Raw genomic sequence first — 22,667 nt, forward strand, 5'->3', positions numbered from 1 at the left:
AGGATATCATTGGCCTTCTTTGTGGCAAAAGCACACGCCTGGCTCTTGTTCAGCTTGCTGTCCTCCAGGACCCCCAGATCCCTTTCTGTCAGTCAGGAAGACAGTGACAAAGGCCTTCCTGAAGTCCAGGTAGACAGCAGCCGCTGCTCTTCCCCTCGTCAATCAGGCTGGTCATTCAAAACCAAGATGCAGACAAGACTTCGAAGAGGGTGTTGAGTAACTAAAATGGGTAGGAAGGGAATATACAAAACCCTGGAACAGAGGAAACACCTCACACTGAAGCACCAAAACCTTCTGCTTAATGGCAAGAGCAGTGATGTTCACAGTGAAGACACAGGACTGGAAATCTGAGTATTTCCTTTGGGGGAAATGTTGACCCCAGAAAGGCTCTTTGCTCTGTGGAGACACAATTCTGTGAGGTTAAAACCAGAAAAGTTGCAATGTGACATGCAAAGCTTTGGAGGAAGCATACCCGTTACATGGTGACAAACCCTAGAAATAAAAAGTCCTCAAGATCTCTGCTTGGGAGATCACTGGTAGCTCATGGCTGGGCTGGTGAGCTGCCCACAGCCATATGTTGGGAAGAGGGAGCTCAGCATGGTCCCGTGCTGAGGCACATCTTGGGCAATCTCATTGATGGAGAGAGGGAAACACTTGGCTGTACATGACAGCAACTACAGAAGATGGAGCATGGTTTTATAACACAGCCAGGAAGTCTTTACCTCCTGAAAAAGCTTCCTTTCCTAGGTTTTCTAACTCCACTTTTTCAGCTGGCTCCATTGATTCAGAGAAGAGACCGTCATTTTGGAGGAAAATCACGCTCTTACAGAGATCTTGTTCATTTATTTTTCTAGGAGAGCTCTTCCTGTGGAGCCGCTCTGTAGGTCCTCTTCAACGGACATCTTTGTTCTCACTGAGGTTGGTGGACACATTTTGCAAGTGTCTAAGGGCTTACGTTTGTGGTCAGCTTCACACAGGCCAGTAAATGCATCAGCTGAGATTTGGTTCATGACTGTGGGAGTAAAGTTAGCCCATAGCAAAGGCAAGCTGATGCAATTGGAAGTAGTAGCTCACTTGCTTTGCAGGCTTTGCTGATGGGCACCGCAACACCACAGAGCTGGGAAGCTGCCAGAGCTCAGCAGTACCTTGATACACAATACAAACATGGCCCTGAGTTTGCAACCCCCTTACAAAACAGGCATTTCCCCTTGAAATTCATTCTACACCTATGCTTCTTCTTTACTAAATGGCTCGCATTGCAAGGTTGCACCTAGGACACTTAATTATCAAACAGTCACTGGAGTGGAAATTTAGGTTTCCAAATTTAATAATAATAATAATAATAATAATAATAATAATAATAATAATAATAATAATAATAATAAAGATTTCATTGAATTTCGTATTTCCAATCTCAGTGTGACTGGAATTGGTTGATTTTCTCTGTGTAGTGGGTTTACGTGGCAAGGTTTTGGTAGCAGGGGGCCATAGGGGTGGTTTCTGTGAGAAAGATCTAGAAGCTGCCCCATGTTTGGGAAGGGCCCCATTGTTTTCCAGAGCTGAGCCAATAAGCGATGTTGTTTTGCGCCTCTGTGAGAGCATATTTAAGACAGGGAAAAAAACGCTGCGCCACACAGCAGCCGGGAGAGTGAAGGGAGTGAGGAACAGCCTTGCAGGTGCCAAGGTCAGTGTAGAAGGAGGGGGAGAGGTGCTCCAGGCGCCGGAGCAGAAGTCCCCTGCGGCCTGTGGTGAGGAGCCTGGTGAAGCAGGTTGTCTCCCTGCAGCCTCATGGAGCACCACGGTGGAGCAGGGTTCCACGCTGCAGCGCGTGGAGGAGACCACGGTGGAGCAGGTGGACCTGCACCGATGGAGGCTGCGGCCCGTGGAAGACCGCTGCCAGAGCAGATTCCGGGCCACACCTGTAGCCCGTGGAGAGGAGCCCACGCAGGAGCAGGTGACGTGGCAGGAGCTGCTGCCCGTGGGGGACCCAGATTGGAGCAGTTTGCTCCTGAGGGATGGACCCCGTGCTACGGACCCATATCTGGAGCAGTTCTGGAAGAACTGCTGCCTGTGGGAAGCCCACGCCTGGTCAGTACAGCAAGGACTGCATCCCGTGGGAGGGATCCCACAGCAAAAGGGACGAGAGTGACCGAGAAGGAGCGGCGGAGAAGAAGCGCTGTAGACTGACCATAACCTCTGTTCCTTCGTTCCCCTGCACTGCTCGGGGGGAGGAGGTGGAAGAGGGTAGATGGGGGAGAAGGTACTTTTGGCAAGCGGTCGTGGTGAAGCTCGGCTGCCCACCCAAGTAAAACCACCACACTCTCTCAGAGAGGGGTAAGGATTTTTGCTCAGGAGTTGGCAGGGCTGATAGATAGGGCTTTAAACTAGAGTCGAAGGAGGAAGGGGATAGAACCAGACACGCCGCTGATGAGCTGAGGGATGGTGCGCTAGAATCAGAGGGACGGTGTGCTAGTGAGGTCCTGCGGTCAGCTCCACAAGGCGCTGCCTGTAGGGACGCACATTTGAAGTGCTTCTACACAAACGCATGCAGTATGAGGAATCAAATGGATGAGCTAGAAGTCTTGGCCCTGTCCCACAGCTACGACATCATCGGCATAAGCGAAACCTGGTGGGATGAGTCCTGTGGCTGGTGTGTGGTGGAATTTTCTCCCAACGGAGGCAAACAGCACCTCTGTAGCCCTGCCATGTCACACAACCTCGCTTCCAGCGGCCACACACTTTCTTTTTCCACTTAAGCTCTAGAAGAAGATCCCTGCTCAGCCAAGCTGGCCTCCTGCCCCGCCTGCTTGACTTCCGACATTTTGGAATCACCTGCTCCTGTGCTCTTAGGAGGTCGTGCTTAAAAAGATGGACCCCGATACCTGCCAAAACAGCTTCTCAGGGGATCTTCCTAAGTAGCTCCCTGAGCAGCCTGAACTCTGCCCTCCCCGTGTCCAAAGCTCACAGAATTGGAGGGGTTGGAAGGGACCTCAAGAGATCATCGGGTCCAACCCCCCTGCCAAAAGCAGGTGTACTGGCAGTTTTCCTCCTATCGCCAAAGATTTTTAAACTCAACTGCTTCATGATTGCTATGGCCAAGATGGCCGCCCATCACCACTTCACACACCGCACCCTCTGTGTTCACAAGTGTGAGATATGTTCATCTGATTCGTGTCAATATGGAACAATGCTAGGGCCGCATGGTATGATGAATGTCACCTTCTGTCTTACATACCCTTGTATAACCACAAGTCTAAGAAAAACAGAATGGTTAATGTATATAGTTCTTGTACCTTGCAAAGGAATGTTTTAACAATTCATGTCAATAGAGAGCAGTTCTGTCTGTCTCTGGGTCCTGCACTGGCAATTTAATTCTTCCACAGATGTGGTTTCTTCCCTTTCCTCCCCGTGTCCCAGTCTCCCCCTCATTATAGTCAATTTATCAAAGCTTCAGAAATATTCCTCAAATCCATGAGCCTATTTGCTTTTGTTACTGATTCCGAACTCTTATTCCTACCAGTTGCAGCCTTCTTGCCTTCTTTGTGGTTGATTTAGCACTGCTATAGATGTGACTGGAGTGTCCCTGGGAATGGCCTGTGAGGAATGTTTTAACAACTCGTGAAGTGTCAATAGAGAGCTATCTGTGTTTGTATGTTCTTTCTTTGAAGTCTCTGATGTCTGGGGGTTTCAGAACAACTGCTAACAACTAGTAACTGTTGTGACTTCTGAATGGGACACTCTGCAAGCCCCTGATACCTGGCCAGGTGGCCAGGAGATTAAGGAGAAGAAAGAAGCTGAAGGACGACTAGAAGGCAAAACTTGCAGGGAACGCTGTGTAAGCTTTTGACATGCTGCCAAGGAGTACAAAGGGGAAGGACAAGAAAAAAACTGAGAGGAAAACTACGAGCCTTCAGCATGAAAGACCCCCAGACACCCCCAGGGGGACCACCAGAGACTGATGCGCATGCTCCAGTAGGAGGGTTTGGATCCCGGAAGCTAATTATAATAACCCGTTTTTTTTTAGAAGTAGTAATGTATAGGTATCAGCCTAGGAGCATAAAAATCAGCTGCTTGATGTAACTGGTGTGTGTCCTGGTGGAGCAGAGACTCCCGGCGCACCCAGCGCTGTTTGCTTACCTCTATTCCTTTAAAAAAAAATTGTAAACTTTGATTATAATCCTATTTTGAAGACTGAGCCATTTATAACACAAGCAACAGGTCTAGGATGGCACCTTTCCTTGTTGTCTCCCTCAGTAGCTGTACCAAGGAGTTGTCATCAAGGTGTGTGAGGAATCTCCTGGACCTGCTTGTATCAGCTGTGTGGTCTTCCCAGGTAATGTCTGGCAAGTTGAAGTCCCCCATCAGGACAAGGGCAGTTGAGCTAAGAGAGGTCTCTCTTAGTTCCTTAGCGAATAATTCATTGGTATCGCAAACACCCACTGCAACATCCAAGTGATTGGTTTCTCCCTTAATCCTTACCCAGAGGCTCTCAGCCGCGTCCTTGTGCCAGCCCCTTGCCTCGCCTGCCCTGCCTATCCTTCCTGAAGAGCCCATAACCGTCCATCACAGCACACCAAGTCTCGCTTGTTCTGGGACGGAGCTGAAGCTTCCAGCTCCTCCTGCTTGTCCCTCCTGCTGGGTGCATCGGTGCAGAAACATTCCAAATGTGCTCCAGTGTACCCAGCGTGGAATGGAGCAGGCAGAAGGATCTCACTAGCACACAGTCCCTCCCATTTTGGTGTGCCACTTAGCAGATTCTGTCGGGACAGAACAATAATGGATGATGCTCAGAGGTCCTTACGGGGCAAGTGAGCTTTCTAGAAACATCTTTTACCCTGATCTCATGGGAGGCAGCAGACTTCTCCATGGGTTAGGTCAGGTCGGCATATGCGGCCCTCTGATCTGCTCAGAAGGGAGTCGCTTATGACAGTAACTCTTCTCTTTTTCTTGATGGAGGTGGTCGTGATACTGGGGAAGGCTGACTTGCCCTAGAAAACCCCTCCAACCTGGATGGACCTTCATGCACATCATCGTTTGTGTGTCCATTAGTTCCAGAGTCTGTTGTTTCAGGGCACCTGAAAGGAAGGTGAGGTAGGCAAGGAGGGGTTCGCCTGCTGCCCCGAGCAGATCTCAACTTCCATCCCTTCGTCACTGAGATCCACTCCTTCTGCCTGACGGACAGAGGGTAGGGGATCCTCCATTTCCTCTGCTGTGTCTGCCTGACGCATCTGTCCCAGGGCTGGCAGAGTACAGTTCAACCTTCTCTGACTCCCTGGTGCTCCTCAGCCTGCCCACCTCCTCCCCAAGCTCTGCCAGGAGGCTGAGCAGTTCTTCTACCTGGGCGCACCTACCACAGGTGGACTCACAGGATGGGATGTCAGGAAGAATTTCTTCATGGAAAGGGTGGAACCGGCTGCCCAGGGCACTGCTGGAGTCCCCAGGCCTGGAGCTATTAAAGAAATGCGTGGACTTGGCGCTAAGCGCCGTGGTTTTGTGGTGGGCCTGGTAGTGTTAGCTGACGCTTGGCCTTGAGCTGAAGGCCCTTTTCCAAGCGCAAGGGTTCTGTGACTCTTTCACTGGTTGAGTAGGCGCCAAGCAGTCACCGGGCCCAGGGAAAAGATGTCCTTGGTGGCCTCCAAGTTAGCTCAGCGTCATGGCACCGAGTCACTTTGAAGGAGCTGCTGGAATAATGAGACAACAGCCTAGTTCTATTAAAATATATATTGCTCTTTTGAGGACTGCTGCGGGGCTAGCAGCACCACAGCAGTGGAAATCTCCGTCCTGACGTTGCGTTATGCCTTGACGTCAGGATCAGGGTGGTTTGAACTGCCAGGGAACGGACCATGGGTTCCGGGTCGCTGTCTGAAGGCCGGAGGGCTGCCAAAGAAAGAAGAGCAGAGATGAAAACCCACTCCTTGCAGAGATCCCCAGGCATCCCCTGCAGACCATGCCAGCCCCACTCGACTCTTCCCCAGGCCAGGAGGAGCAGGAGGGACAAAGGAATCTGTTGAAAGCTGCTGCTCAGCAATGTCCCAAATGCACCCACCAGTACTTCCCCACCTGCGCACCACAGGTCAAGTGGGGCACCTTCACAAGCTAGTTCCCTCACCACCTGCCTCCATCCCTTGGGAGGATTCACACACTCCAGGAATCTCGTGGACTCTTTCCTCTCGCTATTGTGCTTCCCCATGAGAGCAAGGGCTAGCAATCATGACCCTGCTCCTAGCTGCTTGTAGGCTGTTTCATCTCCCTCTTCGTCCTGGTTGCGTGCTCTACAACAGGCTCCCACCTTCTGTCAGCCTTACTGCCCTTTCCCCTGACTCTTCCTCAGGGACACTCAACCCTTTCAGCGGCACTGCCCAGCTCCAGGCTGGGAGGCCATTCCCTGACACCACAGGCCACCCCGTCTCCTCTCCCTCGTTCCTATGCCTGCATTGCTCCTCCGCCCTCCTCAGCATTTCCCTGGAGCAGGGCAAGGCACGGGGGCCTCTGCCGCTGTCCCCCCAGCCCTAGCACACCCCCCACTGCCCTCACTCACCGCTGAGGATTTCATTCAGCTTCTCCTCGCTCTGGTCCTTGCAGTAGCGCGCAGCAAGACCTAGACACAGAGATCCCATCAGAGCCCCGCTCCCCAGCACGCTCCCAGCAGCGCAGCCCCTGGCCTGGCCAGCCAGGCTGTGCCCCCTCCTGCACCCTGGAGCAAGGGCCCAGTCGGGGGGCTCTGGGGGCAACAGGGCTGTGCCTCACTGCCAGGGCAGTGCCTGGGGCTGCCAAAGGCTGCCCCAAGAGGGACCCAGGGGCTGGGCTCACCAATGAATCTGACGGCCTCAAGTCGCAAAAGGGTCTGCGTGTCCTGCAGGTAGGGCTGGCTCTGCTGCAGGTATTCTTCTACTCTGCCTCTGTCCTGCTGCAGCTGGAGAGAGAGAGAACGCAAGGTCACGGGGCTTGCACAGCCTCTCCAGGGTCTCCTCCAGCATCCTGGGGGCAGGGAGGGCAGGGGGGCCTGCAGAAGAGCCCCCTGGGGCTCTGTGCTGGAAGGAAGGGAGCGAGGATGCGGCTGCAGGCAGCGGGCTCTGGCCGGGCACGTTTGCCCAGCTGGGGCAAACCAAGTTGGGTCCTTACCAAGCACTCCCCGATCCTCCACGTCTGTTCTGTCTGGGCCAAGCGCTTGAGCTCTTTGCGTTGCAGAAACTCTGCAGCCGTGGCGAGAGCTTCCCCAGAGGCCTGCGGAGCAGCAGAGGTCGGGAATTAGCACCACAGCCTTGGGAAGGAGACCCTCTGTCCCCTCCTCTTGGCAGGGCTGCGAGCCTTTCCCAGCGCGTTATGGGAGGCTGTGGTGGGGGACGGCGTGCACTGGGTTTAGTGGCCAAGGCAAGGCCACGGGACGGCCACCATCGGAGGCAGCTCACGCTGCCGGCCAGAGATCCCCCAGAGCAACCCTGTGGTGTCGGCACAGCCTTGCCCACGTAACTGCTCAGCTCTGAGATCTGTACCTTTGCTACGCTCTCACTCTGGTCTCTCATGTGAAAGTAGAGTGGGAGAAGGCTCCTGTGCACGCTCCTCTTCATTTCCTTCTTCTTTTGCCGCAGCACAGCCTCCGTCACGGCTTGGAAGAGGCAGATGGAGTGCTCCCGCACCTGGCTGGACTCCTGGCAGGGAGGAGGACAGGAGGAATTTCAGCATTAGCGTGGCTCATGTGAAGGGAGCTCACAGAACTGTGAGATGCTTCAGCGCTGGATCCTTCCCAGAGGAGCTGCTCGGGGCAGCTGCAAGGCCTGGTGCCCGTGAAGGGCAATGCAATCGGTTGCCATCGCAGGCTGCCCGCCAGCCACCCCACTTTCGCCACCAGCAGCACCAGCCATGCCCAAGCAGTGCTCCCCAGTGCCTGGGCTGACGAGGAGACTGGGAAGGCCCTGCCTGAGTGCTGCCCACAGGGCCGGGCTGAAGGGCAGCCCTCGTTACAGGGGGCCCAGCTGCGGGCTCGGGCTCCCGCAGCACACTTACGTGGTCAAAGAGTGGCAGGAGCTTCTCAGCCAGCTGCAGAGCCGGGCCACTGGCCTTCCTCCTCTCCACATGAGCCATCATGTTTCTCAGCACAAGCAGGGCCTTGAGCATGACGTCTGTGTTGGTGTCCTGCAGGGCCTCCACGATGGCTGGTAACACAACCTGAAGTTTTCTTGCCTGTGGGAAAGACACCATTTCCCTTCCGTGAAGCACTGAGAGACCACCCTGGGCAAAGGGCTCTGGTTCCTGAGCACCAGCCTCCTGCCTTGCTTCCTGGCAGCGGGGAGGGACAGGAGGGCAGAAGAGCAAAGGCCCAGGCTGCCAACATGGCTTTGCTTGACGATGGCCCACTCACCTTCTCAGGGCTCTGTGACACGGTGCAGAGCCCTTTCAGAACCATCAAGCGCATCTCTGGGCTTGGGTGCTTCAGGTAGCTCTGGAGGTGCACTGGGTTACCAAACTCCTCCTCAGAAATGTGATTCTGGGCCAGCATCTGCAAGAAAGAGCAGTGAGAGCCTGGCAGGGCCTGCAGGGCTCCCTGCAGCCTCTTCTTCTCCCACCTTTGGGCAGGGATGGCGCAGCGCCAGCTGGCACCAAAGAGGCACCAAGCGCGGGGAGCTACGGGGTCTTGCCGGCCCCAGGGACCATGTGTCCGTACGTCCTGCGGGAGCTGGCAGTTTGGGGGTAGATGGGCACAGGGCTGTGCCTGTGTGCCTGAAGGGGCACACGTAGCCCTGCTGGGAGCAAGGTTTCATCTGGGAACTCACAGCCAAGCGATGGATGCAGGTGTCTTCGGTGACTTCGGTGCACCAGTTGCACAGCGGCAAGTCTTCCGTCATGATGTTTAAAACTTTCTCCAAGGTCCTCGGCATGGCCAGGATCACCTCCCACATGCCCAGGTCAGTGCTGCAAGCCCAGAATACTCCGTCAGTGAGGCTGCCTCAGCCGCAGGGCCACAAACTGGGCCAGCCCCAGAGGAGCCAGGCTGTCCTGCAGCCCCTGTGACTTGGGGAGCACTGAGGGCCCAGCCTGGGCAAGCAGGAGGGGGCTGAGCTGGTGTTCCCTGGGGGCAGGGGGACTCTGGGCTGCCTTGGACAGCTGGGCTGCTGCAGCCCTGGCTGGCCCAGTAGGGCTGGAACACATTGGTGGGAAGGAGGGCTGTGCTCCCTGGGGATGTCCTGCTCTTTGCCATGGCTCTGGCAAGCAGAGAGTCTCCAGGTGCATCTCCCGACATGGAACAAGCCCTCAAGGATGTCAAGGCCAGGACCTGTCACATGGCGGAGAGAACTGCAGCAGGTTCTTGACTTCTTCCCTGGACATCTTGTTGGTCAGCTGGAGAAGCAGGGAGTCCAGGCACTGCCGCGCCGATGCCGTGTGGATGCTGCCCAGGTTTTTCCTGATGCACTCCATGATCTTTGGCACCTTGGGGGACAAAGTGGGAATGGTGTTGCCAGCAGACTGCAGCCATTTCCACAGCTGCCACTCAAACTTTGGCCCCTTCCATTGCTCTCTGCTGGCTTCACGTGGCTTCTGGAGCCCAAGAGACCCCGATGTGCGAGGGAGGCAGGGAGGGAGGCAGGGAAGGAGAGAGGAACAACGCCTGGAAGAGCTCAAGGGCAGGGCCATGGCCACAGGCCACTTACATCTGTCAGCCAGTAGTCAGGGTCCTCCAAGGCTGCGTCCAGCACACCGAAGGCCCCCTCCTTGTCATGGATGCTGGAGTCTGGTAAAGCTTCAAGGGCTGTGAGGATGACGTCCACCCTCTCAGCAGGGAAGAGGTGTCCTCCAAACCCCTGTGGGAAGAAGGTGGAGCGAAGACATGCCTCACTGAGTGTCCCAAGGGTGCTGCTTAGCTGAGCAGCAAGGGCAGCTCCGGAGAGAAGGCCCTCGGGGGAAGGGGTGAGGATGGGGCATATGGGGCCAGAGTGCTGGCCCTGCAGGTAACCAGGGCTTGCTGGTGGCCAGGAGGGCTGGAGCTGCTGCCGGGACACAGGGGAGCAGCCTTCGCATAGCCCCAGCCTGGGGACAAGAGGAACCCTCTCACCAGGGCGAGTGAGGCCGTGCCAGCCCCACCAGTTCTGGACCCCTCTGCTCACACCAGATGCCTGCTGATGCTGCGGACAAGATCCCCAGCAAGGCCAGAGCTCATTACCTTGGCAGTTTCACAGGGAGTTGATGTTATAGAAAATGGAAATTCTGTATCCTTCAATATCCTGCAGCGCTGCACATAATTTTCCATGTCCTTTGTCAGTGAGCTTTCTAAACAGTGGGAAACAGCAAAGAGTCAGTAGGGAAGAGCATCTTTGCCAACAAGCTTGCCAAATGGTGAAAAGCACCTTCACTAGGAATGGTTGAGGAGGGAGGCTCAGACCCATGGCGAGGAGAGTGATGGGCAGGGATGTAAAGCACAAGGCGAGGAGTGCTGGGAGCAAGAGGGACCTCAGGGATGATGCAGAAGGAGGAGAAGCAATGGCGTTGGGTGCCGCGGGGGTAGCAGCGTGTCACAGACCCCCTTCTGCTCGGGGTCAGGATGTGCAGGAAGCCCCCTGACACCTGCTTGCAAGACGGCAGGGAGCAAACAGTCAGGGAGAATTCTGGAGGGCGTCACCATCCCTGGTGATGCACGGCTGGCTCTGCTGTTCACTCCTCGGGGAAGATGCGGTTTGGGAAGTGCTCATCGATTGATGGCTTAGACTGGGGGAGACCACAAAACAGCGTGGTAGGTGATCTGGGGAGGGTTGGGAAGGACAGCAGCAGAGAACTGCTCCTGGACGTCAGGTGAGCGTCCAGCTTCTGCGGAAAACGATAGCCAGAATGCTGCGGGAAGCTGCTGTGAGGAGCAGAGGAGGTCAGGGAACCTGGCAGAATTCCGTGGGCAGCCTCCCCCAAGCACAAAAGCAATCCTTCACAATACTCGGGGAGAACAAGCAGACAAAGCAGCAGATGTCTGCGTGCAGACAAAGCTCTGATTCTGGTGGTATCTTTGCCACCGCTGAAAATGAAGAGGTGGCCCAGCAGCTGTCCCAGGATGGGGATGTGGACCTCTTTGTGGGTGCCAGGGCTGCCCTTGCATTTTCTAGCAGTGAACAAGGTCTGGGCGAGGGAGAGAGGAGAGAAGAAGGGTTAAGTGGAGGCAGAGAGCAGGACCTGGGGAAGGAAGAGCAAGGGCAAAGGAGGGACAAAGACCCTTTCTTCAGGGCAGAGCTCTGCTGAGGCCTCCACCTGTGCCCAGTCTTGCTGCACAGGCACCCCCAAGCTGCAGGATGCTCTGGAAGGTAGGGAAGGGGAGACAGGCTGGCTGAAAGGTTCCTGGCATCTTACCTTCCCCAAATATGTGACCAGGAAATCACTCATCCTCTCAATCTTCTGCAGGGCAATCTTGCGCACAGCTGTGTTATGGGAGGTGGCATAGTGCAGCAGCGCCTGTGAGGAGAGAAGCTGCTGGTCTGCCCTTGGAGCTGATGCCTTCTCCAGCAGAAGCAGCACTGCTGAACCCCTGGCTGTGCTCACGCCGTCCATCAAAGCTTCCCCCAAGGTGGAGCAAAGCCCTCAGCAGGGCTCCTGCCCCTGGGTTCCCGCCCCTGGGTTCCCTTGCAGGCTTGCCACAGATCCACCAGCCAACTTTGTGGTCAGGCAGACAGGCAGATGCCACCTGCCAGTGCAGCCTCAGCTCCTTCCTGCGCCCTCCCCCAGAACGTGGCCCTCTGTCCCCTCTCCGTGAAGGCTGGCTTCTGTGGCTTGAACCAGGGGTCCGCAATGGGGCAGGGATACAGCCACTGGACAGTCAGGAGATCAGGGCATCAGGGCCACGCTCCCGTGCAGGATGGGCATGTCCCTGGGGATCTCTGCCCCATTCACACCTGGCAAGAGAACTCTGGAGGGACTGGGGGAAAGGAGGAGAGCAGCTCCAGCTGCCGCCACTGTGGTGCCCAAGGAGTGGGCTAAAATTCTCCCACTGCTTTGGCACACGGTGATCTCTTGGGGTCTGCAGGGGCTGGCCCAGAAGTGCCATGGGCAAGGTTTTGCTGTGACATGAGAGGATTCTTCAGAGGGGAAAGGGTCTTTGACCACAGCCAGGGGATGCCAGGCTCCCAGAAGAACTTGGTGGGCTTCCCCAAAGGAGGTGGGCGCCTGCCTGCAGTATGCTCAGTCCTAGCACTAGGGGTGGGCCATCCACTGCAGCATGGACATTCGTTACCCCCCCAGCTGTGGAACCACTCCTGGGAAACCGACTCTTTGCAAATGCCAGACCTGCAAAATATTCTGCAACTCCTCGCCGACACTGGAGATTGGACAGTTGCGTACAAAGGCCTGCAGCATGATTTCCATGGCGTTCATGGTCTGCAAGGAGGACAGAGGATCAGAGAAGCATTTCTGAGCTCCTTCTCACCCCCAGGAGCTGACTGAACCTCCAGCAGCAAGGGAGGACACATGCACCGCCTCACAGAGCCCGGGGGTGACTTTGGGGCTAAACAACTTCTGTGTGGAGACCTCCTGAGAGCACTGGATCAGGCCAGAGAAGGGGAAGGGGAAGAAGAGATTAGGCTGGGAAAGCAAATCTGGGCCCCGGCCCTGCATTGGTTGTCCGGTTGTCTCAGCATGTGGGAGCATGGCAGCAGCCCAGCGGGACTGGGGGTGTCGCTACCTCACCCAGCACATACCTTGGTGTAGAGATCTTTTTCTGCCGCTGACATGTCCAAATAGGGAGGCAGAAAGAAGACGCTCTTGAAGCAGGCATGCAGGAGACTCTCCTTTTTGCCATCCAGTGCTGACTCCACTGTGGCGCTAAGAAGGGAGATAGGAGCTTGTTGGATGCTGGTGCTGGAGTGGTGCCTCAAGGCTTAGGGAAGGAGGACAGGCATGTCCCTGGGAGGACAGGCATGTCCCTGGGAGGACATGTCTTCCCATGGACAGGCATCCCTGGGAGGGATGGGAAACCTTCCCGCCAGCTTCAGGGCCACCAGGACCTTGCCCAGGGATGTGCTGGCCAAAGTAGGGGCTTAGCAGGTACCTGAGCGTGGCAATAGTTAGCATGGCTTTCATTCGAAACGCTGTGTGCAAACTGTCTGTGGGCTCCTCTTCCAGCAAAACCTGCAAAACACAACCAGGATGGGACGTGGCAGACACTCGCCCCCAGTGCCTGCTGCTGAAGGCCCAGCAGCACACCCAGTCCTGCCTTGGGCAGCTTGGTTTGTCTCCACCTGTGCATGGTTTGTCTCCACCCCCCCTGCCCCAGCCTCACAGGGGGCTGGCGCTCGAGGGGCCTTGCCCCTTCCCCAACCCGCCACGCGTCCCCTCACCTTGATGTTCTCTGCCAGCTCCATTTCGCGGCAGAAGGCGTCCATGTCCTCCAACAAGGAACAGTCTCTGCACGTGGTGCAGATGCTCTCCAGGAACTTCATTTTCTTTTCCTCATCCTGGCAGCCACAGAGAGAAGCACGGGGAGCGTGAGGGGGGAGAACCAGAGCCCACAGCACTGGAGTGCTGCGACGTGCGGTGCTGTCTGAGACACACAGAGGGCAGCAGCTCTGCCCAGCCAGCAGCGCTCCTGCTGCCTGGCAGCAGGGCCAGGGCCCCGTCAGGACACACCAGCACAGCCACGACAGAAGTGGCTGCCCTTACCTTCTCTGTGCTGACAAAAATCTGGATGAAGTTCTTGGCTTCCTCTTTGCCAAAATCCCATAACCAGGCATCTAGCAATGGAGAAGAGCGAGCAGTGCTGCAGTGAGGGGCTGAAGGCAGGAGCGAGGAGAGGAAGGGCCCCCAGCACGAGAGACACACGGCCCTGCTGGAGCAGGTCCAGAGGAGGCCCTGATGCAGATCAGAGGCCTGGAGCACCTCCCCTAGGACAGGCTGAGAGAGCTGGGCTTCTTCAGCCTGGAGAAGAGGAGGCTCCAGGGGGCCCTTAGAGCGGCCTTCCTGTACCTAGAGGTGGGCCTGGCCGACAGGATAGCTGGGGAGGGACTCTTTCTCAGGAGTGCTGTGACAGGACAAGGCCTAACAGGTTTAAGCTAACGGAGGGTAGATTTCAATTAGGTATTCAATTAGCAACAAATTCTATACTCTGAGGGTGCTGAGGCAGCAGGATCTGGGCCCCCTCTAAGCTCCCTCCCAAGCCGGGGCGAGGCCATGCTGCGTTGGGCTCCCAGCACCCCCAGCATCCAGGTGCCCTTCTTCTCCACGGGCTGCAGCACCAGCCCAGGGCCTGCTCCACCGGGGGCTCCTCCACGGGCTGCAGCGTGGAGATCTGCTCCATGTGGGACCCATGGGTGCAGGGGAACAGCCTGCTCCACCAAGGGCCTCTCCACAGGCCACAGGGGATCTTCTGCTGAAGAGAGATCCACAGGGGATCTCCCTGCGGCCTTCCAGTACGTAAAGGGGGCTCATAAAAAAGATGGAGAGCAACCCTTTGCTTGGGCAGGCAGCGATGGGGCGAGAGGGAATGGGTTTAAACTGCAGGAGGGGAGAGTTAGGTTAGACACGAGGACGTAATTCTTCACTGCCAGGGTGGGGAGGTTGTCCAGAGCCGTGGATGCTCCGTCCCTGGAGGTCTGGAGGTGGTCGTGCCAGCACCATCCAGTAGGTACTTGGTGGGCCAATACCCCCCAGTACTGCCCAGTACTCCCCAGAGTTCACAGTACCCTCCCAGTGCCTGCCGGTACTGCCTGGAAGCCCCCCCAGTATCCTCCCAGTGCACCCCAGTAGCACCCAGAACCCCTCAGAACTCCACCATTGACTGCAGTACTGCCCACAGTCCCCCAGTGTGCTCATAGTATCCCCCCAACACTGCCTAGAACACCACCAGCATTGCCTAGAGCTCCCCCACCATGCTCCCACTGCCCCCCAGTACCCTCCCAGTGCTGCCAAACTCAGCCCCCAAGCTCCCCACCACCCCCTGGAGCTGCCCATTCGCGTCCAAGCCCCCCAAAACCGCCCCATTCCCCCGCCCTGCACCGAAGCTGTGTGCCCACAGAAACACCCCCAAACCCACCCAGAACGCAGGGCAGAGCCCCCCTCCCAACACCCCGTGGCGGGGTGTCCCCATTGCCTGGATCCTCATTAAGGCACACAGCAGGGGTTGGGGACATGGCGGGGGGACAGGAACACAGCAAAGACTGAGGGAATGGGAACGGGAATGGGAAAACGTGGAGTCTATAGGGACGGGGACAGAGCAGGCATGGGGGTGCCCCATGGGGACAACGGGAGGACACGGGGGGGACACGCTGCCGGCCAGAGATCCCCCAGAGCAACCCTGTGGTGTCCACACAGCCTTGCCCACGTAACTGCTCAGCTCTGAGATCTGTACCTTTGCTACGCTCTCACTCTGGTCTCTCACGCGAAAGTAGAGTGGGAGAAGGCTGCTGTGCACTGTCCTCTTCATGACCGGCACCGCGGGGCCGGGGTCACACGGCTGCCCCCAGCCCCCCCCCCAAAAAGGGGGTCCTCCGGGGGGGGGCGCAGGGGGGCTCACCGTCGGTGTCCACCTCCTTGATCATGTCCTGCAGCTCGGCCTCGGTGGGGTTCCAGTCCAGTCTCCTGGACTCTTTCCTCTCGCTATTGTGCTTCCCCATGAGAGCAAGGGCTAGCAATCATGACCCTGCTCCTAGCTGCTTGTAGGCTGTTTCATCTCCCTCTTCGTCCTGGTTGCGTGCTCTACAACAGGCTCCCACCTTCTGTCAGCCTTACTGCCCTTTCCCCTGACTCTTCCTCAGGGACACTCAACCCTTTCAGCGGCACTGCCCAGCTCCAGGCTGGGAGGCCATTCCCTGACACCACAGGCCACCCCGTCTCCTCTCCCTCGTTCCTATGCCTGCATTGCTCCTCCGCCCTCCTCAGCATTTCCCTGGAGCAGGGCAAGGCACGGGGGCCTCTGCCGCTGTCCCCCCAGCCCTAGCACAGCCCCCACTGCCCTCACTCACCGCTGAGGATTTCATTCAGCTTCTCCTCGCTCTGGTCCTTGCAGTAGCGCGCAGCAAGACCTAGACACAGAGATCCCATCAGAGCCCCGCTCCCCAGCACGCTACCAGCAGCGCAGCCCCTGGCCTGGCCAGCCAGGCTGTGCCCCCTCCTGCATCCTGGAGCAAGGGCCCAGTCGGGGGGCTCTGGGGGCAACAGGGCTGGGCCTCACTGCCAGGGCAGTGCCTGGGGCTGCCAAAGGCTGCCCCAAGAGGGACCCAGGGGCTGGGCTCACCAATGAATCTGACGGCCTCAAGTCGCAAAAGGGTCTGCGTGTCCTGCAGGTAGGGCTGGCTCTGCTGCAGGTATTCTTCTACTCTGCCTCTGTCCTGCTGCAGCTGGAGAGAGAGAGAACGCAAGGTCACGGGGCTTGCACAGCCTCTCCAGGGTCTCCTCCAGCATCCTGGGGGCAGGGAGGGCAGAGGGGCCTGCAGAAGAGCCCCCTGGGGCTCTGTGCTGGAAGGAAGGGAGCGAGGATGCGGCTGCAGGCAGCAGGCTCTGGCCGGGCACGTTTGCCCAGCTGGGGCAAACCAAGTTGGGTCCTTACCAAGCACTCCCCGATCCTCCACGTCTGTTCTGTCTGGGCCAAGCGCTTGAGCTCTTTGCGTCGCAGAAACTCTGCAGCCACGGCGAGAGCTTCCCCAGAGGCCTGCGGAGCAGCAGAGGTCGGGAATTAGCACCACAGCCTTGGGGGACCCTCTGTCCCCTCCTCTTGGCAGAGCTGCGAGCCTTTCCCAGCGCGTTATGGGAGGCTGTGGTGGGGGAGAGCGTGCACTGGGTTCAGTGGCCAAGGCAAGGCCACGGGACGGCCACCATCGGAGGCAGCTCACGCTGCCGGCCAGAGATCCCCCAGAGCAACCCTGTGGTGTCCACACAGCCTTGCCCACGTAACTGCTCAGCTCTGAGATCTGTACCTTTGCTACGCTCTCACTCTGGTCTCTCATGTGAAAGTAGAGTGGGAGAAGGCTCCTGTGCACGGTCCTCTTCATTTCCTTCTTCTTTTGCCGCAGCACAGCCTCCGTCACGGCTTGGAAGAGGCAGATGGAGTGCTCCCGCACCTGGCTGGACTCCTGGCAGGGAGGAGGACAGGAGGAATTTCAGCATTAGCGTGGCTCATGTGAAGGGAGCTCACAGAACTGTGAGATGCTTCAGCGCTGGATCCTTCCCAGAGGAGCTGCTCGGGGCAGCTGCAAGGCCTGGTGCCCGTGAAGGGCAATGCAATCGGTTGCCATCGCAGGCTGCCCGCCAGCCACCCCACTTTCGCCACCAGCAGCACCAGCCATGCCCAAACAGAGCTCCCCAGTGCCTGGGCTGACAAGGAGACTGGGAAGGCCCTGCCTGAGTGCTGCCCACAGGGCCGGGCTGCAGCGCAGCCCTCGTTACAGGGGGCCCAGCTGCGGGCTCGGGCTCCCGCAGCACACTTACGTGGTCAAAGAGTGGCAGGAGCTTCTCAGCCAGCTGCAGAGCCGGGCCACTGGCCTTCCTCCTCTCCACATGAGCCATCATGTTTCTCAGCACAAGCAGGGCCTTGAGCATGACGTCTGTGTTGGTGTCCTGCAGGGCCTCCACAATGGCTGGTAACACAACCTGAAGTTTTCTTGCCTGTAGGAAAGACACCATTTTCCTGCCATGAAGCACTGAGAAACCACCCTGGGCAAAGGGCTCTGGTTCCTGAGCACCAGCCTCCTGCCTTGCTTCCTGGCAGCGGGGAGGGACAGGAGGGCAGAAGAGCAAAGGCCCAGGCTGCCAACATGGCTTTGCTTGACGATGGCCCACTCACCTTCTCAGGGCTCTGTGACACGGTGCAGAGCCCTTTCAGAACCATCAAGCGCATCTCTGGGCTTGGGTGCTTCAGGTAACTCTGGAGGTGCACTGGGTTACCAAACTCCTCCTCAGAAATGTGATTCTGGGCCAGCATCTGCAAGAAAGAGCAGTGAGAGCCTGGCAGGGCCTGCAGGGCTCCCTGCAGCCTCTTCTTCTCCCACCTTTGGGCAGGGATGGGGCAGCGCCAGCTGGCACCAAAGAGGCACCAGGCGCGGGGAGCTACGGGGGCTTGCCGGCCCCAGGGACCATGCGTCCGTACGTCCTGCGGGAGCTGGCAGTTTGGGGGTAGATGGGCACAGGGCTGTGCCTGTGTGCCTGAAGGGACACACGTAGCCCTGCTGGGAGCAAGGTTTCATCTGGGAACTCACAGCCAAGCGACAGATGCAGGTGTCTTCGGTGACTGCGGTGCACCAGTTGCACAGCGGCAAGTCTTCCGTCATGATGTTTAAAACCTTCTCCAACGTCTGCGGCATGGCCAGGATCACCTCCCACATGCCCAGGTCAGTGCTGCAAGCCCAGAATACTCTGTCAGTGAGGCTGCCTCAGCCGCAGGGCCACAAACTGGGCCAGCCCCAGAGGAGCCAGGCTGTCCTGCAGCCCCTGTGACTTGGGGAGCACTGAGGGCCCAGCCTGGGCAAGCAGGAGGGGGCTGAGCTGGTGTTCCCTGGGGGCAGGGGGACTCTGGGCTGCCTTGGACAGCTGGGCTGCTGCAGCCCTGGCTGGCCCAGTAGGGCTGGAACACATTGGTGGGAAGGAGGGCTGTGCTCCCTGGGGATGTCCTGCTCTTTGCCATGGCTCTGGCAAGCAGAGAGTCTCCAGGTGCATCTCCCGACATGGAACAAGCCCTCAAGGATGTCAAGGCCAGGACCTGTCACATGGCGGAGAGAACTGCAGCAGGTTCTTGACTTCTTCCCTGGACATCTTGTTGGTCAGCTGGAGAAGCAGGGAGTCCAGGCACTGCCGCGCCGATGCCGTGTGGATGCTGCCCAGGTTTTTCCTGATGCACTCCATGATCTTTGGCACCTTGGGGGACAAAGTGGGAATGGTGTTGCCAGCAGACTGCAGCCATTTCCACAGCTGCCACTCAAACTTTAGCCCCTTCCATTGCTCTCTGCTGGCTTCACGTGGCTTCTGGAGCCCAAGAGACCCCGATGTGCGAGGGAGGCAGGGAGGGAGGCAGGGAAGGAGAGAGGAACAATGCCTGGAAGAGCTCAAGGGCAGGGCCATGGCCACAGGCCACTTACATCTGTCAGCCAGTAGTCAGGGTCCTCCAAGGCTGCGTCCAGCACACCGAAGGCCCCCTCCTTGTCATGGATGCTGGAGTCTGGTAAAGCTTCAAGGGCTGTGAGGATGACGTCCACCCTCTCAGCAGGGAAGAGGTGTCCTCCAAACCCCTGTGGGAAGAAGGAGGAGCGAAGACATGCCTCACTGAGTGTCCCAAGGGTGCTGCTTAGCTGAGCAGCAAGGGCAGCTCCGGAGAGAAGGCCCTCGGGGGAAGGGGTGAGGATGGGGCATATGGGGCCAGAGTGCTGGCCCTGCAGGTAACCAGGGCTTGCTGGTGGCCAGGAGGGCTGGAGCTGCTGCCGGGACACAGGGGAGCAGCCTTCGCATAGCCCCAGCCTGGGGACAAGAGGAACCCTCTCACCAGGGCGAGTGAGGCCGTGCCAGCCCCACCGGTTCTGGACCCCTTTGCTCACACCAGATGCCTGCTGATGCTGCGGACAAGATCCCCAGCAAGGCCAGAGCTCATTACCTTGGCAATATCACAGGGAATGGACAGTACAGAAAATGGAAATCTTGTATCCTTCAATATCTTGCGGCGCTGCACATGATTTTCCATGTCCTTTGTCAGTGAGCTTTCTAAACAGTGGGAAACAGCGAAGAGTCAGTAGGGAAGAGCATCTCTGCCAACAAGCTTGCCAAATGGTGAAAAGCACCTTCACTAGTGTGAGGAATGTTTTAACAATTCGTGTCCATAAAGAACAATTCTGTTTGAAATGTTTGAATCCTGTCTGCCTCTGGGCCCTGCACTGGCAATTCAATGCTTGAACCACAGCTGCAGTGTGTCCCAGTCTCCCCCTCATTCCTCATTCTAGCCAATTTATCACTTCTTAAATTTATGAACCTGTTTGCTTTTGTTATTCCAGACTTCTATTTCTAACACTGCTATAGATGTGTCTGTGAATGGCTGGGGAAGAATGTTTTAATTACCCGTGTGTCTGGGAGTTTCAGAACAACTGATAACAACTAGTGACTGTTATGGGATACTGTGTGGATCTTTGGTATCTGGTTAGGGGGGGGGGCTGAGAAAGAAGCTGAATGGCGGCTGGGAGACAAGATTTGAAGAAGGTGTTTTGAAGAAGGTGTTCCGTAAACTTGGGATGGTGCCCAGTAAGTACAAAGGGGAAGAGGAAGACTGCGAGCCTTCAGCATGGAAGACCCCTAGAGACCCCCAGAAGAGACCCCAGAGGAGACTGCGCATGCTCCAGTAGGAGGGACTGCACCCCGGAAGCTAATTTTAATAATCTATTTTTTTTAGAAGTAGTAATGAATATGTATTAGTCTAGGAGCATAAAAATCAGTTGCTTGATGTAACTGGTGTGTGTCCTGGTGGAGCGGAGACTCCCGGTGCACCCAGCGCTGTTTGCTTACCTCTATTCCTTTATATCCTTTAATAAATCCTATTTTTCATTTAATTCTAATTTGAATCCTGAGCCATTTATAACACTAGGAATGGTTGAGGAGGGAGGCTCAGACCCATGGCGAGGAGAGTGATGGGCAGGGATGTAAAGCACAAGGCGAGGAGTGCTGGGAGCAAGAGGGACCTCAGGGATGATGCAGAAGGAGGAGAAGCAATGGCGTTGGGTGCCGCGGGGGTAGCAGCATGTCACAGACCCCCTTCTGCTCGGGGTCAGGATGTGCAGGAAGCCCCCTGACACCTGCTTGCAAGACGGCAGGGAGCAAACAGTCAGGGAGAATTCTGGAGGGCGTCACCATCCCTGGTGATGCACGGCTGGCTCTGCTGTTCACTCCTCGGGGAAGATGCAGTTTGGGAAGTGCTCATCGATTGATGGCTTAGACTGGGGGAGACCACAAAACAGCGTGGTAGGTGATCTGGGGAGGGTTGGGAAGGACAGCAGCAGAGAACTGCTCCTGGACGTCAGGTGAGCGTCTAGCTTCTGCGGAAAACGATAGCCAGAATGCTGCGGGAAGCTGCTGTGAGGAGCAGAGGAGGTCAGGGAACCTGGCAGAATTCCGTGGGCAGCCTCCCCCAAGCACAAAAGCAATCCTTCACAATACTCGGGGAGAACAAGCAGACAAAGCAGCAGATGTCTGCGTGCAGACAAAGCTCTGATTCTGGTGGTATCTTTGCCACCGCTGAAAATGAAGAGGTGGCCCAGCAGCTGTCCCAGGATGGGGATGTGGACCTCTTTGTGGGTGCCAGGGCTGCCCTTGCATTTTCTAGCAGTGAACAAGGTCTGGGCGAGGGAGAGAGGAGAGAAGAAGGGTTAAGTGGAGGCAGAGAGCAGGACCTGGGGAAGGAAGAGCAAGGGCAAAGGAGGGACAAAGACCCTTTCTTCAGGGCAGAGCTCTGCTGAGGCCTCCACCTGTGCCCAGTCTTGCTGCACAGGCACCCCCAAGCTGCAGGATGCTCTGGAAGGTAGGGAAGGGGAGACAGGCTGGCTGAAAGGTTCCTGGCATCTTACCTTCCCCAAATATGTGACCAGGAAATCACTCATCCTCTCAATCTTCTGCAGGGCAATCTTGCGCACAGCTGTGTTATGGGAGGTGGCATAGTGCAGCAGCGCCTGTGAGGAGAGAAGCTGCTGGTCTGCCCTTGGAGCTGATGCCTTCTCCAGCAGAAGCAGCACTGCTGAACCCCTGGCTGTGCTCACGCCGTCCATCAAAGCTTCCCCCAAGGTGGAGCAAAGCCCTCAGCAGGGCTCCTGCCCCTGGGTTCCCGCCCCTGGGTTCCCTTGCAGGCTTGCCACAGATCCACCAGCCAACTTTGTGGTCAGGCAGACAGGCAGATGCCACCTGCCAGTGCAGCCTCAGCTCCTTCCTGCGCCCTCCCCCAGAACGTGGCCCTCTGTCCCCTCTCCGTGAAGGCTGGCTTCTGTGGCTTGAACCAGGGGTCCGCAATGGGGCAGGGATACAGCCACTGGACAGTCAGGAGATCAGGGCATCAGGGCCACGCTCCCGTGCAGGATGGGCATGTCCCTGGGGATCTCTGCCCCATTCACACCTGGCAAGAGAACTCTGGAGGGACTGGGGGAAAGGAGGAGAGCAGCTCCAGCTGCCGCCACTGTGGTGCCCAAGGAGTGGGCTAAAATTCTCCCACTGCTTTGGCACACGGTGATCTCTTGGGGTCTGCAGGGGCTGGCCCAGAAGTGCCATGGGCAAGGTTTTGCTGTGACATGAGAGGATTCTTCAGAGGGGAAAGGGTCTTTGACCACAGCCAGGGGATGCCAGGCTCCCAGAAGAACTTGGTGGGCTTCCCCAAAGGAGGTGGGCGCCTGCCTGCAGTATGCTCAGTCCTAGCACTAGGAGTGGGCCATCCACTGCAGCATGGACATTCGTTACCCCCCCAGCTGTGGAACCACTCCTGGGAAACCGACTCTTTGCAAATGCCAGACCTGCAAAATATTGTGCAACTCCTCGCCGACACTGGAGATTGGACAGTTGCGTACAAAGGCCTGCAGCATGATTTCCATGGCGTTCATGGTCTGCAAGGAGGACAGAGGATCAGAGAAGCATTTCTGAGCTCCTTCTCACCCCCAGGAGCTGACTGAACCTCCAGCAGCAAGGGAGGACACATGCACCGCCTCACAGAGCCCGGGGGTGACTTTGGGGCTAAACAACTTCTGTGTGGAGACCTCCTG

This window comes from Netta rufina (assembly GCF_964035555.1).
Source record: "Netta rufina genome assembly, chromosome: 33".
Classification (NCBI taxonomy): Eukaryota; Metazoa; Chordata; class Aves; order Anseriformes; family Anatidae; genus Netta; species Netta rufina.